Raw genomic sequence first — 15,155 nt, forward strand, 5'->3', positions numbered from 1 at the left:
CAGCTGTACAATATGAAATAAAGTCTAGTGTGATCCAAATGCTCCCATCTTTTTATGGGCTCACCAACGAAGACCCATACAAATATTTAGATGAATTTCTTGAGATTTGCACCACTGTCAAGATTCAGAACTTCACTGATGATGCCCTGAAACTTAGGTTATTCACCTTCTCCCTTAAAGATAGAGCCAAACAATGGCTGAATTCTTTAGAAGCTAACTCGATTCGTTCTTGGGATCAAATGCAACAAGAATTTCTTAAAAAATACTTTCCTATAGGAAGAACGAACCAGTTTAGACGTGCCATTACAAGCTTCTCCCAAACCGAGGGAGAAGAATTTCATGAGACTTGGGAGAGATTTCGAGACCTAATCCGTAAATGCCCTCATCATCAAATACCTAAGTGGCAGCTAGTGCAATGTTTCTATGACGGTTTGACGGAACGAAACCGTCAGATGATCGATGCTGCATGCGGGGGGACTTTCATGCTTCGAAATGAGCATGAAGCATGGCAACTATTTGAAAATCTTAATGAAAACTCCCTCCACCATGCTTCATGTTCTCGTCAAGCACCCCCGAATTTTCAAAGAAAAGGGGCCATTTGTGAAATAAGTCATTCTATGGACCTGTCTAGCAAGGTAGATGCATTGTCCCATAAGATTGACCAACTAATGATAGGAGGACATGTCGTTAGCTCTTTCCAAGCACAAGTATGTGCTATCTGTTCTAGCCCATCGCATCCTATTCATGAGTGCCCCTCAGCACCCCAATTCCCCGAACTCGTGCAAGAACACATCAGTGCTGCCCAAACACAGCCTAGATCGGGTAATGACCCATTTTCCAATACATATAACCCAGGTTGGCGGAATCATCCAAATTTTTCTTGGAGGCAGCAAGCTTCTAATACCTCCCAACCCTTCTCCCAAAATTTTCAAAACCCTCAGAATTTTCATCTCTACCGTCCCTCAACTCAATTTCAGCATCCTCCTCCTCCAACCCAAAGAAATACAGCCTTTGAGGAGAAGGTGTTGACTGCCCTTCAAGGTTTGGAGGCAAACACACAACTATTGCACTCTCACACGCAATCAATTGCTAAGCTAGAATCCCAAATGGGTCAACTAGCTAATGCATTAAACAAGCGAGAGGAAGGTAAGCTTCCAAGTCAACCAATGAGTAATCCTAGGGGACAATACGTGGCTCAAGAAACTCGACTAAATCATGAGCAAGCCAATGCTTTGACTACCCTAAGGAGTGGACGTATAATAGATAATAAGGTTGGGGAGGGTAACAATAAGGAAGGAGAAGAAGAAGAGAAGAATGTATCACATGAAAATCCAAAACCTTCTTCAGCTAGTCCACCATCTGCCACAACCCACATTCCAAAGGCTCCATTCTCTGAAGCACTTAATGCACCCTCTCCCTTTGGCAAGAAGGGAACTTCATTAGAAGAGATGATGGAGGTCTTCAAACAAGTTAAAATCAACCTCCCACTCCTTGATGCCATCAAACAAGTTCCCTCCTATGCCAAATTTCTCAAAGACCTTTGCACCCAAAAGCGAAAATCTAGGACACATGTGCCTAAAAAGGTCCTCCTAACTGAGCAGGTAAGTTCCATTCTCCAACACAACACCCCTCCAAAATTCAAAGACCCTGGTGCTCCCACTATTTCTTGTGTCATAGGAAATAACTCCATCGACCGAGCACTTTTAGATCTAGGGGCAAGTGTGAATCTTCTACCCTATTCAGTCTATGAAAAATTTGGGTTAGGTGAATTAAAACCTACCTCGGTGTCCTTACAATTGGCTGATCGATCTGTGAAGATACCACGGGGGATGATTGAAGATGTTCTTGTCAAGGTAGACAAATTCTATTTTTCAGTAGATTTTATCGTCCTTGATATGGAACATGTGCCCAACCTAAAAAAATAAATTCCTGTGATCCTTGGTTGTCCCTTTTTAGCAACAGCCAATGCATGTATCAACTATAGAACTGGGGCAATGGATATATCATTTGGAAACATGAAAATTAAGTTGAATGTGTTTCATGCCGCCGACCAACATGTGAGGGAAGATGAGTGTTGCCTAATTGATGAAATGGATGATCTTGTAGAGGAAGCCCTTCCCTATATCTTAGCAGATGACCCCCTAGAGGCATGCTTGGCCCATTTTGACATTGACAACTTTGACATAGACAAGGCCATAAAAGAAGTCAACATCTTACTCGACAATCAATCTCCCATGAATTCCCTTCCTTGGAAGATCCGACCTGAACCTCTTCCCCCCATTGCTAGCGCACCACTTTGTCCTTCCATTGATTCTCCACCTAAACTCGAGTTGAAGCCACTTCCGGCAACTCTTAAGTATGCTTTTCTAGGACCAGAAGATACTCTCCCTGTAATCATCGCGGCCAACTTATCTACGGAACAGGAAGTTAAACTTTTAAGGGTGCTAGAAGAGAATAAACATGCCATAGGATGGTCTGTAGCCGATTTGAAAGGGGGGAAGATACTCTCCCTGTAATCATCGCGGCCAACTTATCTACGGAACATGAAGTTAAACTTTTAAGGGTGCTAGAAGAGAATAAACATGCCATAGGATAGTCTGTAGCCGATTTGAAAGGGGTTGACCCCTCCATATGCATGCATCGAATTCACCTCGAAGATGATGTAAAGCCCACCCGAGAAATGCAAAGAAGACTCAATCCTAACATGAAGGAGGTAGTCAAGAAAGAAGTGGTGAAATTACTAGATGCCGGAATCATCTACCCAATTTCTGATAGTAAGTGGGTAAGTCCGACACAAGTGGTGCCAAAAAAATCAGGTATCACTGTGGTTGAAAATACGGAAGGAGAATTGATACAAACACGCACAACCACAGGGTGGCGCGTGTGCATTGACTACAAGAAACTTAATTCAATGACTAGGAAGGACCATTTTCCTCTACCTTTCATAGATCAAATTTTGGAACGATTGGCTGGTCAAGGTTTCTACTGCTTCTTAGATGGTTATTCTGGATATAATCAAGTACCTGTTTACCCGGACGATCAAGACAAAACCACTTTTACTTGCCCATTTGGGACATTTGCATATAGGAGGATGCCTTTTGGATTATGCAATGCACCCGCAACTTTTCAACGATGTATGATGGCCATTTTTTCATATATGGTGGAAAACTTTCTAGAAGTGTTCATTGATGATTTCTCAGTTTTTGGCCTATCCTTTGACGATTGTCTGGACAATTTGACCTTAGTTTTGAAAAGATTTAAGGAGACCAACCTAGTATTAAGTTAGGAAAAGAGCCATTTCATGGTTCAAGAAGGTATAGTTTTAGGACACGTCGTGTCCAAGAGGGGCATTGAAGTAGATAAAGCCCAAGTCGATCTTATTTCCAATCTCCCTCCACCCAAAACTGTGAAACAAATCCGATCATTCCTTGGCCATGCTGGTTTCTACCATCGCTTCATTCAGGATTTCAGCAAGATTTTCAAACCCTTGTGCAATCTTCTTGCTAAGGACACTCCCTTTGTCTTTGATAAAGCATGCGAGGAGGCATTTAAAAATCTTCGCTTAAAATTAACCACTGCACCTATCATACGGCCCCCTAATTGGACCCTTCCATTTGAACTGATGTGTGACGCATCCGACTATGCCATTGGGGCAGTTTTAGGGCAACGGCTAGATAAGGTACCTCATGTCATCTACTACGCTAGTAAAGCACTCTCAGATGCACAATTGAACTACACCACTACTGAAAAAGAATTGCTAGCTGTAGTATTCGCACTAGACAAGTTTTGATCTTACCTATTAGGATCCAAGGTTACCGTATTCACTGATCATGCTGCCCTTCGACACCTTCTTGCAAAGAAAGAACCAAACCCCGTCTGATTCGATGGATTCTTTTACTACAAGAATTTGACCTAGAAATTCGTGATAAGAAAGGAACTGCAAATGTCGTAGCGGACCACTTATCTAGGATTCTTCTTGAGCCCTCTTAAAATACCTCACCCTTACACGATTCTTTTCCAGATGAACAATTATTTGAGGTACAAGGAATAAGAACACTATGGTTTGCAAACATAGTAAATTACCTTGCCATAGGACGAATTCCTAATGATTGGTCAACTCAAGACAAGAACCGATTCTTTTCACAAGTAAAGTTCTATTATTAGGATGATCCCGATCTATTCAAGTATTGTCCCGATCAAGTAATCCGTCGATGTGTCCCCGAATGCGAATTTCAAAATATTCTTTCATTCTGCCATTCACAAGCTTGTGGGGGACATTTTGGGGGTAGAAAAACTGCAGCAAAAGTTTTACAGAGTGGATTTTATTGGCCCACTCTTTTCAAAGATGCCCATAACTTTTGCCAAACTTGTGAACGGTGCCAACAGATGGGTACCATCTCCCGTAGAGATATGATGCCTCTCAATCCTATTTTAATTGTAGAAATATTTGATGTCTGGGGTATTGACTTTATGGGCCCTTTCCCACCATCCTTTGGTTTCGAATATATTCTTGTAGGGGTTGATTATGTTTCAAAATGGGTAGAAGCTGTAGCCACTAAAACTAATGACCACAAGGTTGTGATTAAATTTTTACATGAAAACATCTTTTGTCGTTTTGGCACACCTCGAGCCATCATCAGTGATGGGGGATCTCATTTTTGCAACCGGTCTTTCGAGGCTTTGGCTCGCAAATATAACATCACCCACAAAGTTGCTACCCCATATCATCCCCAAATGAGTGGACAAGTCGAGGTGTCCAATAGGGAGTTAAAACACATCTTAGAGAAAACGGTACGTCCTGATAGGAAAGATTGGTCTCAAAGAACCGATTAGTTGTTGGAAAAGCTTGTCACTTACCGGTAGAACTTGAACATAGAGCTTTCTGGGCTATCAAAAAGTTTAACTTAGATATGGCAGTAGCTGGTCCTCACCGAAAACTCCAACTAAGTGAACTTGAAGAATTGCGCAATGAGGCTTATGAAAATGCTAAAATTTATAAAGCAAGGACTAAGGCTTTTCATGATAAAAATATTAACCGTAAGTCCTTCGAATCTGGTCAAAAGGTTTGGCTGTTCAATTCAAAGTTGCGACTCTTCCCGGGTAAACTTCGCTCTAGGTGGGATGGACCATTCGTAGTGAAAAAGATTTTTCCTTATGGCGCAGTAGAGATCCAACACCTCAATGGTGGACATATTTTAAAAGTCAATGGTCAAAGGTTAAAACCTTATGTGGACTGTGTTACTGATGGGCAATTGATCGAATCCCTTAATTTGACAAACCCTATTTATCAAAATAATTAAGGATGCACCGTGTCTGGCTGAAGACAATAAACTTAGCGCTTGTTGGGAGGCAACCCAATTCTCTTAGATTTCTTTAACATTGAGGACAATGTTAGGTTTAGGTTTGGGGGTATTTTTAAGTATTTTTTCATTTTCTGTTTTGTTTGCATCTCTTGCATTCGTTTTCACTTCATAATGTCAGGTTTATCAAAAGAAATAAAAAAATAAAAAAATAAAAATATCTTTTAAAAAAAATGTGTTCATTTTCATTTTTTTATAAAATAATAATAATAATAAAAAATTAAAAAAAGTTTTTGTTTTTTTAAAAAAAACCTCATTTCTATACATTAATGCGAGAATGCTTAACACACAAGGTATATAAAATCTAAAAAGCCCAATGACTAGTCGGAAGTAATACAAATTTAAGTTCTTTTCATTAAGTCTCTCTTAGGAAGTTGTAAGCTAATTAATACTTCGGAATTTCACTACACACTGGCCGACACTTCTAAGGTCTAGGCTCGACATTATATTGATTGTATAGTAGCAACCTTGGACCCTGATGAATCATACTTATCTAATCCAAAAAAAAAAAAATCATCAATAATAATGGTTTTAGTCAGGAACATCGAAAAGGGCTACCTATTGTCAAAGGTCAAGTGGGCTTGTGATGAGAACTCCGAGCATAAGTCCGTAGGGGAGTCTTGATGCCCGACACCTTATGCTAACTGGTGTGAGAGTTGTCGACTGATTGCTCGTTACACGGAGAAATCACCACAAGAGTAAAAGTGCACAATATATATATAAAAAGGAACAAAAAAAAAAAACTCTGTATTGACCTTGAAAAAGACAATAGTGTGAAAGCCGTCGTTGTAAAAATTCGAGTAAACTGGAATATTACAGATAAAGCCCGTGAGGTACTAAAGTAAATATCCACAACTCTCGAAATCTTGCAGATAAAATGATTTTGAATCAGTGAACAGGTCCTTTCGACCAATCCTTGGAAACTACTGATATTAGCAATATTTTGGAGATCCAAACCCTTAGATTGTGAACGGTCCAGATTTCACCAAGCACTCCAGTATAAATAAGTCTTACAACTCCCTAACGGAAACTTAATGACTTCAACTTGAATTGCATTTTGACCTAGAATTTGGGCTGACTTAGTAAATAAAACCGTGTGTGTTTTGAAATTCTTATCATTTATGTATCTTAAATTAGATTTTAATGTAAAAAAAAGAGTTTTTGAAATTCTTTACTAGTATGCATTTTGAATTCGATTTTCACTTCATAGATAAATCGATCTAAATAATAATAATAATAATAATAATAAAATAAAAAATAAAAATAATAATAATAATAATAAATGATTTATTGAAGTTTGTGGGTATCTTCACTGAAAACTCTCGCGAGACTATAACTCATCCACTAGGGTAACCTAGGGGTTTAAAGCCTTGTTGCATATGGTAAATGCAATCGCGATGCCTGTGAAAGTGAGTCAGAGTTTTTCTTTTCTAGTTTTATTTTGCTCGAGGACTAGCAAAACATAGGTTTGGGGGTGTGATAAGTGCTGAATAATTTATAATTTAGTTATCTTTTCATAGCACTTATCAATGTTCTTAAACTGATAAATACATACTTTACCATGAAATTGAATAAACATTGAAATAAATTTAAAATATGGTAAGAGGTAAATAATTTTTTTTTTCCTCAAAACAGACTCTGAACTTGTCTCTCTCCTGGTTGTAATCTTTCATGAAAACATATAAGGAGGAGATTGTGTTGATTCGGTTTAGTAACCTGATGAAGTTGTAATCAAGCTAAGGCTATGATTAAATAGGTTTTGGTTCTGATTAGATAATTATTCTTGTATGAGGAAAAATATTTGATTAACCCTTCTTTTTTTTATTAAGTCACGATCTTGTTTTTAGTCTTGTTTATTTTATCTGGTCGAGTTTGGTCTGAAGCAGTTTAGCAAGGATTAAATAACATTGGACTCGAGAATAAGTTTAAGCAAGTCAACGATCATGACCCACCTCAAATCCAAAGCCAATTCCTAACCAATTCCATTCCTTTCCCGCGACCACTGTCCGTAGCTCCCCCAAGCAATCCAACGATTCAGAAATTCCCATCTCCGCATCACGTTTCCAAACTAAGCAAAATAGGGGAGACCTTTATTTTAAATCCACATATGCCCATTTTCACGTCAAAATAGAGCAAGAAAAGAATTTTTCCCGAAATTACTGAAAACACTGTTCATATGAACAGTGTTCCGAAATGACACTATTCATATGAACAGTGTTCCGTGAAAACACTGTTCATATGAACAGTGTTACGAAATTTCACTGTGCATCTTCTTCCTCCTGCAGCGCATCACGGCCGTCCATGGCGTCCTCCCATCGATCCTCCGATCAGCCCCTCCCAGCAGCCGAGATTCACGGCATCGTCTTCATCCCCGAGTATTCCGCCATCCGCCGGTGCAGCCAGCGACCACTCCTCTGCGATCCCCGCCGTCGGCATCCGTCTCTAGCGCCGTCCACGTCGTCACCCGAGATCCAGCCATTCTCCCAGCGTATCACGCCATGGATCCGGCCACCTTCTTCTTCCGCTCTTCCCAGCATTGCGCCCCAACCGCTCCACGGATCACGCCGAGACCCAGCCGCTCCACGGATCTACAGCCCACAACCCAGCCTCCCATTTCTCAACGTCTTCGTCCACGATCTGCCCTCCGGTATCACGCCTCGGAATCAGCCACCCGTGATCTCTTTTCCCTTCCCAAATGAGCACTCCGGACAACTATAAAAGGAGGAGGGTGGCCATCGGCTGAGGGGAGCTCGGTGGAGAAGAAAGCAGGGGAGACCCCTTGTTTCGGTGAAAAGAAGAATCCAGCCGAGAGAGAAGAAGAGAAAAAGAAATAAAAAAAAGAGAGAAAGAGGGGGGGAAAGAGAATAGTTTTGGATATTTTGGGAATAATGGGAGGTGATCAATTTTATGTGAAGATGGAAAGTCATCCGGAAGCCATGCTCGGCTAAACGTCTAGTCTAGGGATGGATGAAGCCCTAGCAATGTTACAGGGCATTATAGTTCTTATTTTCTTTATTATTTTGGAGCTTGTTTAAATTCTTATTATCAATGAAAAATTCTTTTACTATGTTTAAACTTTGAGCATGCTATTTATTATTCATGTTTGCTAAAGTAGTCTAAGATGATCCATGCCTAGGAAGATGAGGTGTACTGCACCCTAGGTTAGCATAATTAGGTAGACACTTCATGCTACACCGAAGACGGATCTTCCTAATACTATTTATGCTTTTATTTTAAAAGGCTTGTAGCCAATATTGCATGCCCCTCCAAAAGATAAAAAAATAAAGAACACAAACCCTGATGCAATGCTATGTGGTGGACTCCAAACCCTAGATCCATTTATTCTAATAAATTCTAATTCGCACTCATAGTTTAATTTAGTTAAATTAAGTTAGCAAATTCTTCTTCTTGATTTACTTTTAAAAGAAAAATAACTTATTCTATAATCCCTGTGGACCGACACCCGTAATCACTATCCTACAGGATACGTGCTATTGCGTGGTTTATTTTTGAAATTGAAAGAACCGATCACTATATCAGGTCGTGTACATAGCATGGCATACATGAGGCTCCCTATTACCGATGCATAAGGGATCTTGCTCATGCATTGAATCTCTTCAGATGTGTTGGGGCACATCTTCTTGGAGAGATGAATTCCATGCCTTAGGGGTAAGAGACCCCTTTTAGAGTTTTCCATGCTGAATCTTTTCAGCACTTCCTCTATGTACATCTTCCGTGATAGGCCAAGCATCCTTTTAGATCTATCTCTATAGACCTTTATCCCCAAAATATAGGATGCTTTTCCAAGATCTTTCATGGAGAACTCTTTTGACAACCAGACTTTGACCAAGGTCAGCATGGAAATATCATTCCCTATCAGGAGGATGTCATCCACGTACAGTACGAGAAACACGATAGCACTCCCACTAACCTTCTTATAGACACACGGTTCCTCTTCGTTCTTGATGAAATCAAACATTTTGATTGCATCAGTGAAACGAGTGTTCCAACTCCGAGATGCTTGCTTTAGTCCATAAATGGACCTTTGCAGCTTGCAGACCTTGTGATCTCCATCACTGGAAGTGAAACCCAAAGGCTGCTCTATGTAGATATCTTCATCAAGATATCCATTCAGAAAAGCTGTTTTCACATCCATCTGCCAAATTTCATAATCATGAAATGCTGCAATGGCAAGCAATGTTCGGATGGATTTTAGCATGGCTACAGGTGAAAAGGTTTCCTGATAGTCAATGCATTTGCGCTGACTATACCCTTTTGCCACCAGCCTTGCCTTATAGGTCTCTACCTTTCCATCCGAACCTATCTTTCTTTTGTAGATCCATTTGAAGGGTTCTAGCTGTTAGAAAACCCGCCCATGCCGCAGAAAATTAAAAAATTTTTTAGATGCAGCGGAAGAGGCATGCACGGGGTCATACGTTCATCTCATGAACGTTGTTTCAAAAACCGTTCGTAGATGGATTAGGATTAAAACTTTTTAAACAATTAGAAAGATCAGATCTTCACCTTGCGCGGGTAGATGATCACCGCAAATCTGAGTTCGTGGTTTTAGGAAGAGGGTTCGCTTGAAGCCGTTCAAGTGCCCGGCCTCTACGGGTATCCACACGAAGCAGAGGACCGATCCAATCGCTCTAATCTCCCCGGGGTGCTAGCTCCCTTGCAGAGATTGGTTTTGATGGCTGATCTTCTCTCTTTCTTTCAACTCTTGAATGTCCTTGAGAGGAGGAAGAAGAAGGATGCAAGAGGATGAAGAATCAAAGGTTGCTTGCAGCCTTTTCAATTTCCCTTGCGTTGGAAGAAGGAAGGGAGGAAAGGAGTGCCGCCAAGCCTTCTTTTTCTTCTTCTTTGCTTGCGGCTGAAAACCAAGGGGAGAAGGAGGGTGGCCACGGCTGAGAGGTGAGGAGTTCTCATAGCTAGGGCGCCGGCCCCCTTTGCCTCCCTTTTATAGCCATCCAGGGCTCCTACAAATTAGGAGCCCTAGACTAGCTTCCAAAGAGGGGGCGTCGGCCCCCTCTCTTCATGCCGCACCAACCAAGAGGAGAGGGGCTCATGCCCCTCTTACTTGGTTAACCTAATCCTCCTCCAAGGAGGATTAGATGCCCTTCTCATGGTTTAGTCCTAATCTAATTAGGATTAACCAAATCATGAATCATTCGGGTTCAATCCATGCTAGTCCTAATCCAACTAGGACTTGAAAGAACCATGACTCAATTGAACTCTTCAATCCTAATCCAATTAGGAGTCATGTTGATTCATTAGATTAATCATTAATTAGGACTTAAGGAATCCTAATCCAATTAGGATTTGTTTAATTCTAGTCCTAATCCAATTAGGACTCTAATTTGAATTTGGAGTCCTAATCCGATCAGGACTCTAGGAATCCTACTCCAAGTAGGAATCCAAACTTAATTCAAAATTCCTAATCTAATTAGGATTATTGGAATCCTACTCCAAGCAGGAATCCTAGTCCTACTCCAAATAGGATTCCCAGTCCAAGTAGGATTCCTAGTCCTAATCCAATTAGGACTCTAGGAATCCTACTCCAAGTAGGACTCTTGTTTTAAGTCCAATTAATTAATTCCCTTTGTTCCTTCTTCAACTTCTTATCAATCAAATTGATTACTTGTGATTCCTAATCACGATTCAACCATCGGATCGGTCAATGCCTCTAGTGTGTGTGACCCCATAGGTTCTACTCTGACTGGTAGTGAGATATATTGTGATCTCCATCATAATATCATTGAAAACTCCTTTCAATGGATTGGAACGATTCCAACTCAACTCATTAGGGTTTATCGATCATCAAGATAATCCCTATGAGTCCCACCATCCACTAGTGACACCTAGCAGCATGTAGTGGGTACCCAGTAGAATAGAATGATGAACCTCTAGGTGCAGTTGTCATATGATACAGTCCTACTATCGTGGATCCCTACAGGACGGAGGTCATGGATAACTCGTCAAACCCCTTCGTCTGTCATATGTCAAGATTTATTCGACTCGAGTTCGTTAGTGAAAAACTCTTTCTCCACTTTATATTAGTGCCTTGGCCAAGGTCTTAGAACTCAGTCTAACAAATCACATAGGATCACTCCTCTTCTATCAAGGTCGATAGATTCCATGTAAGTGCATACCCTACTCCTACAGTGAACTTAATGCAGCCAATCTACACTACAAGGACCCATATGACTAGAGACCATGTATACGTGTAGTCAAACTACAATAACCTCACTGTGAGTAGCCGAAGCACCGCAGGTCAAAGGACCAGTCATACTACTGCAACATCAAGCAAGTCACTGACGAGTGGATAGACATCCAAGTGACTTTTTGTCCTGGTCACGCTCAGTACCCTTGTTCTCTAACAAGCACCTACACTATCACTTCAGTGTCCCTACACCGTGGACTCAAGTCTCGTCCATCCAGAAGGAAAGTGATCTGTGCACTGATCGGATCAATCACCGTCCTCGTGATGATCCATTGATCAGGAGCATTTAGAAATTAATCACTAATGATACATGGCTCAAATTCTCAACTCTTGAGAATATGCATCATCATCTTATTAATTTCTTGGACGATTCATAGACACATAAACAATATGAATGAAAAGATGCCTTTTATTTATTCAATAATAAATAGTCAAGTACAAAATTATGTCCCTAGAATTAACAATGTGTCAGCCAGATTGGCTTCTAGGGCATACTTCTAACAATCTCCCACTTGCACTAAAGCCAATCAGCCATAAACCTAAGCCCCATCTTCTCAAGATGCGCTTTAGTTTTTCTGCCGACTTAGCTGCTTAGTGAATGGGTCCGCCACATTTTCTGTGTAGTCTACTCTCTGATCCTCTACTTATTTTCTTTCAAGATAGTCGCTTATTAGGTTAAACTGCCGCTCCATGTGCTTCGATTTTTGGTGAGACCTTTGGCTCCTTAGCTAGTGCTATGGTGCCTTTGTTATCGCAGTAGAGTGTTTATGACATCTGATGACATTACACCTAACTCTGCAATGAACCTTTTAAACCAAAAGATTTCCACTGCACCCTTAGAGACGGCTTAACATTCAGCTTCTAAGGTAGAATCTATAATGATCGGTTGTTTGGAACTCTTCCAATTTACTGAACCACCATTGCACATATTCTGATGTAGACTTTCTATCATCAATATGTGTGCATCCTTCTACCTTCAACTCTGATCTTCTCCCAAAGACCAAGAACATGTCCTTAGTTCTTCTCAAGTACTTAAGACTGTTCTTCACAGCTATCCAGTGCTTTTTGCCTGGATCTGATTGACGTATGCTCGTGACATTCACAGCATGTACTATATCAAGTCATGTACATAGCATGGCATACATGAGGCTCCCTATTGCTGATGCATAGAGGATCTTGCTCATGCGATGAATCTCTTCAGATGTGTTGGGGCACATCTTCTTGTAGAGATTAATTCCATGCCTTAGGGGTAAGAGACCCCTATTAGAGTTTTCCATGCTGAACCTTTTCAGCACTTCCTCTATATACATTTTTTGTGAAAGGTCAAGCATCCTTTTAGATCTTATCTCTATAGACCTTTATTCCCAAAATATAGGATGCTTCCCCAAGGTCTTTCATGGAGAATCTTTTGACAACCTGACCTTGACCGAGGTTAGCATGGGAATATCATTCCCTATCAGGAGGATGCCGTCCACGTATAGTACGAGAAATACAACAGCACTCCCACTAACCCTTTTGTAAACACATGGTTCCTCTTCATTTTTGATGAAATCAAATGTTTTGATTGCGTCATTGAAACGAGTGTTCCAACTCTGAGATGCTTGCTTTAGTCCATAGATGGACCTTTGCAGCTTGCAGACCTTGTGATCTCCATCACTGGAAGTGAAACCCAAAGGCTGTTAGATATCTTCATCAAGATATCCATTCAGGAAAGCAGCTTTCACATCCATCTGCCAGATTTCATAATCATGAAATGCCGCAATGGCAAGCAATATTCGGATAGATTTTAGCATGGCTACAGGTGAAAAGGTCTCCTGATAGTCAATGCCTTCGCACTGACTATACCCTTTCGCCACAAGCCTTGCCTTATAGGTCTCTACCTCTCCATCCGAACCTATTTTCCTTTTGTAGATCCATTTGCATCCAATAGGTACAATACCTCCTGGTGGGTCTACTAAGGTCCAAACTTGGTTGGAATGCATGGAGTCTAACTCTGACTTCATGACTTCCAGCCATTTCTCGGAATCGATATCAGATATCGCCTCGTCGTAGGTTTTGGGATCTTGTGTATGATCCCTATCTCCCACTAGGAACATTTCCTCGGTATCCTCTTCTAGTATACCTAAGTATCTATCGGGAGGATGGGAGACCCTACTAGATCTACGAGGTGGTCGAGGGACATCGTGTACTGGCTCTGTATGAATGGGTTCGATAGGATCCATGACTCGTTGCTTTTCAGAGACTTTCTCTTCAAGCTCAATTTTCCTCCCACTGCCTCTATCAAGGATAAACTGTTTTTCCAAGAAGATGGCATGACGGCTCACAAACACATTGTGATCCTCTGAGACGAAAAATTGTATCCTAATGACTCTTTAGGATATTATATAAAACGAGCACTTATGGTCCTAGCCTCTAGCTTGTCCGCCTGTAGTCTCTTGATGTGGGCCGGACATCCCCAAATCTTGAGATGACCAAGACTTGGTTTCTTACCATGCTATATCTCATACGGTGTGGTAGGAAGGGTTTTAGAGGAAAACTTATTCAACAAGTAAATAGCTGAAAATAGGGCATCTATCTAAAGAAACAAGGGTAAATCAGTGAAGCTTATCATGGATCGGACCATATCCAATAGAGTCTGATTTCTCCTCTCCGACACTCTGTTGAACTGAGGTGTACCAGGAGGAGTCCATTATAAAACTATACCATTCTCCTTGAGATAATCACGGAACTCTCCATTAAGGTATTCACTTCCTCGATCTGATCGAAGAACCTTAATGAGTTTTTGTGCTTATTTTTCTACTTCATATCTAAGGTTTTTGAACCTTTCAAAAGTTTCATATTTGTGTCTTATACACATATCCATACCGTGAGTAATCATCGGTAAAATGAAGTAAAAAATTACAACCCCTAGCCTGCACATCGAATGGGCCACACACATCAGTGTGTACTAGGGTAAGTATTTCAGTGGACCTTCCTGTGTCCTACAAAGGATAATTTGGCCATTTTTTCTTGAAGGCAGAATTCACCAATCAAATATGACTCGAAAGTCAATGAGCCCAAAAGCTCATGTTTCTCCAATTTGTTTATTCTGTCTTCTCCTATATGGCCAAGCCTGAGGTGCCATAAATACTTTAGTTTTATCTCATTTTTGGATCTATTAGATCCTATGGTATTCACTGTTTGCTCAGATATATTCACAGATACATCCATATGTATGTGATAGAGACTGTCAATCATAAAACCACATTTGAACCTAATTTATTTCTCAAATAAATGGAATAGTAGTCTTAAAAAGATCTTTCTGTGCTAAGATACAGAAATCAAATTTTAGCAATAGGTAACAGTCCCTAAGTATCCTGAGCATATCTGACATACCTTCTGAAGGTTGTCACCCTTCATGTTCTTTATGCTTTCCCATGTATATAGGACAGTTCCTCTTCCAATGGCCGTCCATGATGCAATGGAAACATTTTTCCTTGCAATTGGCCTTTTCTTGGAACTTCCTTATTTGGCATTTTCTCTGTCTTCTGTTTCTTCGCAGGCTTTTTCTTCTTCCAAATAGACTCTCTCTT

General features: G+C 40.6%; 1 non-coding gene across 1 annotated transcript; it reads right to left on the minus strand.

The window, feature by feature from the left end:
- Positions 1-288: 288 nt before the first annotated feature.
- Positions 289-394, minus strand: LOC120108635 (small nucleolar RNA R71). Its single transcript, XR_005509903.3, has one exon. It is a non-coding gene; the product is annotated as a small nucleolar RNA R71 (small nucleolar RNA).
- Between the last annotated feature and the right edge of the window lie 14,761 nt (positions 395-15,155).

The sequence above is a fragment of the Phoenix dactylifera genome, chromosome 2 (assembly GCF_051530095.1).
Source record: "Phoenix dactylifera cultivar Ajwa chromosome 2, Ajwa_hap1_PhDact_Kaust_v1.1, whole genome shotgun sequence".
Taxonomy (NCBI): domain Eukaryota; kingdom Viridiplantae; phylum Streptophyta; class Magnoliopsida; order Arecales; family Arecaceae; genus Phoenix; species Phoenix dactylifera.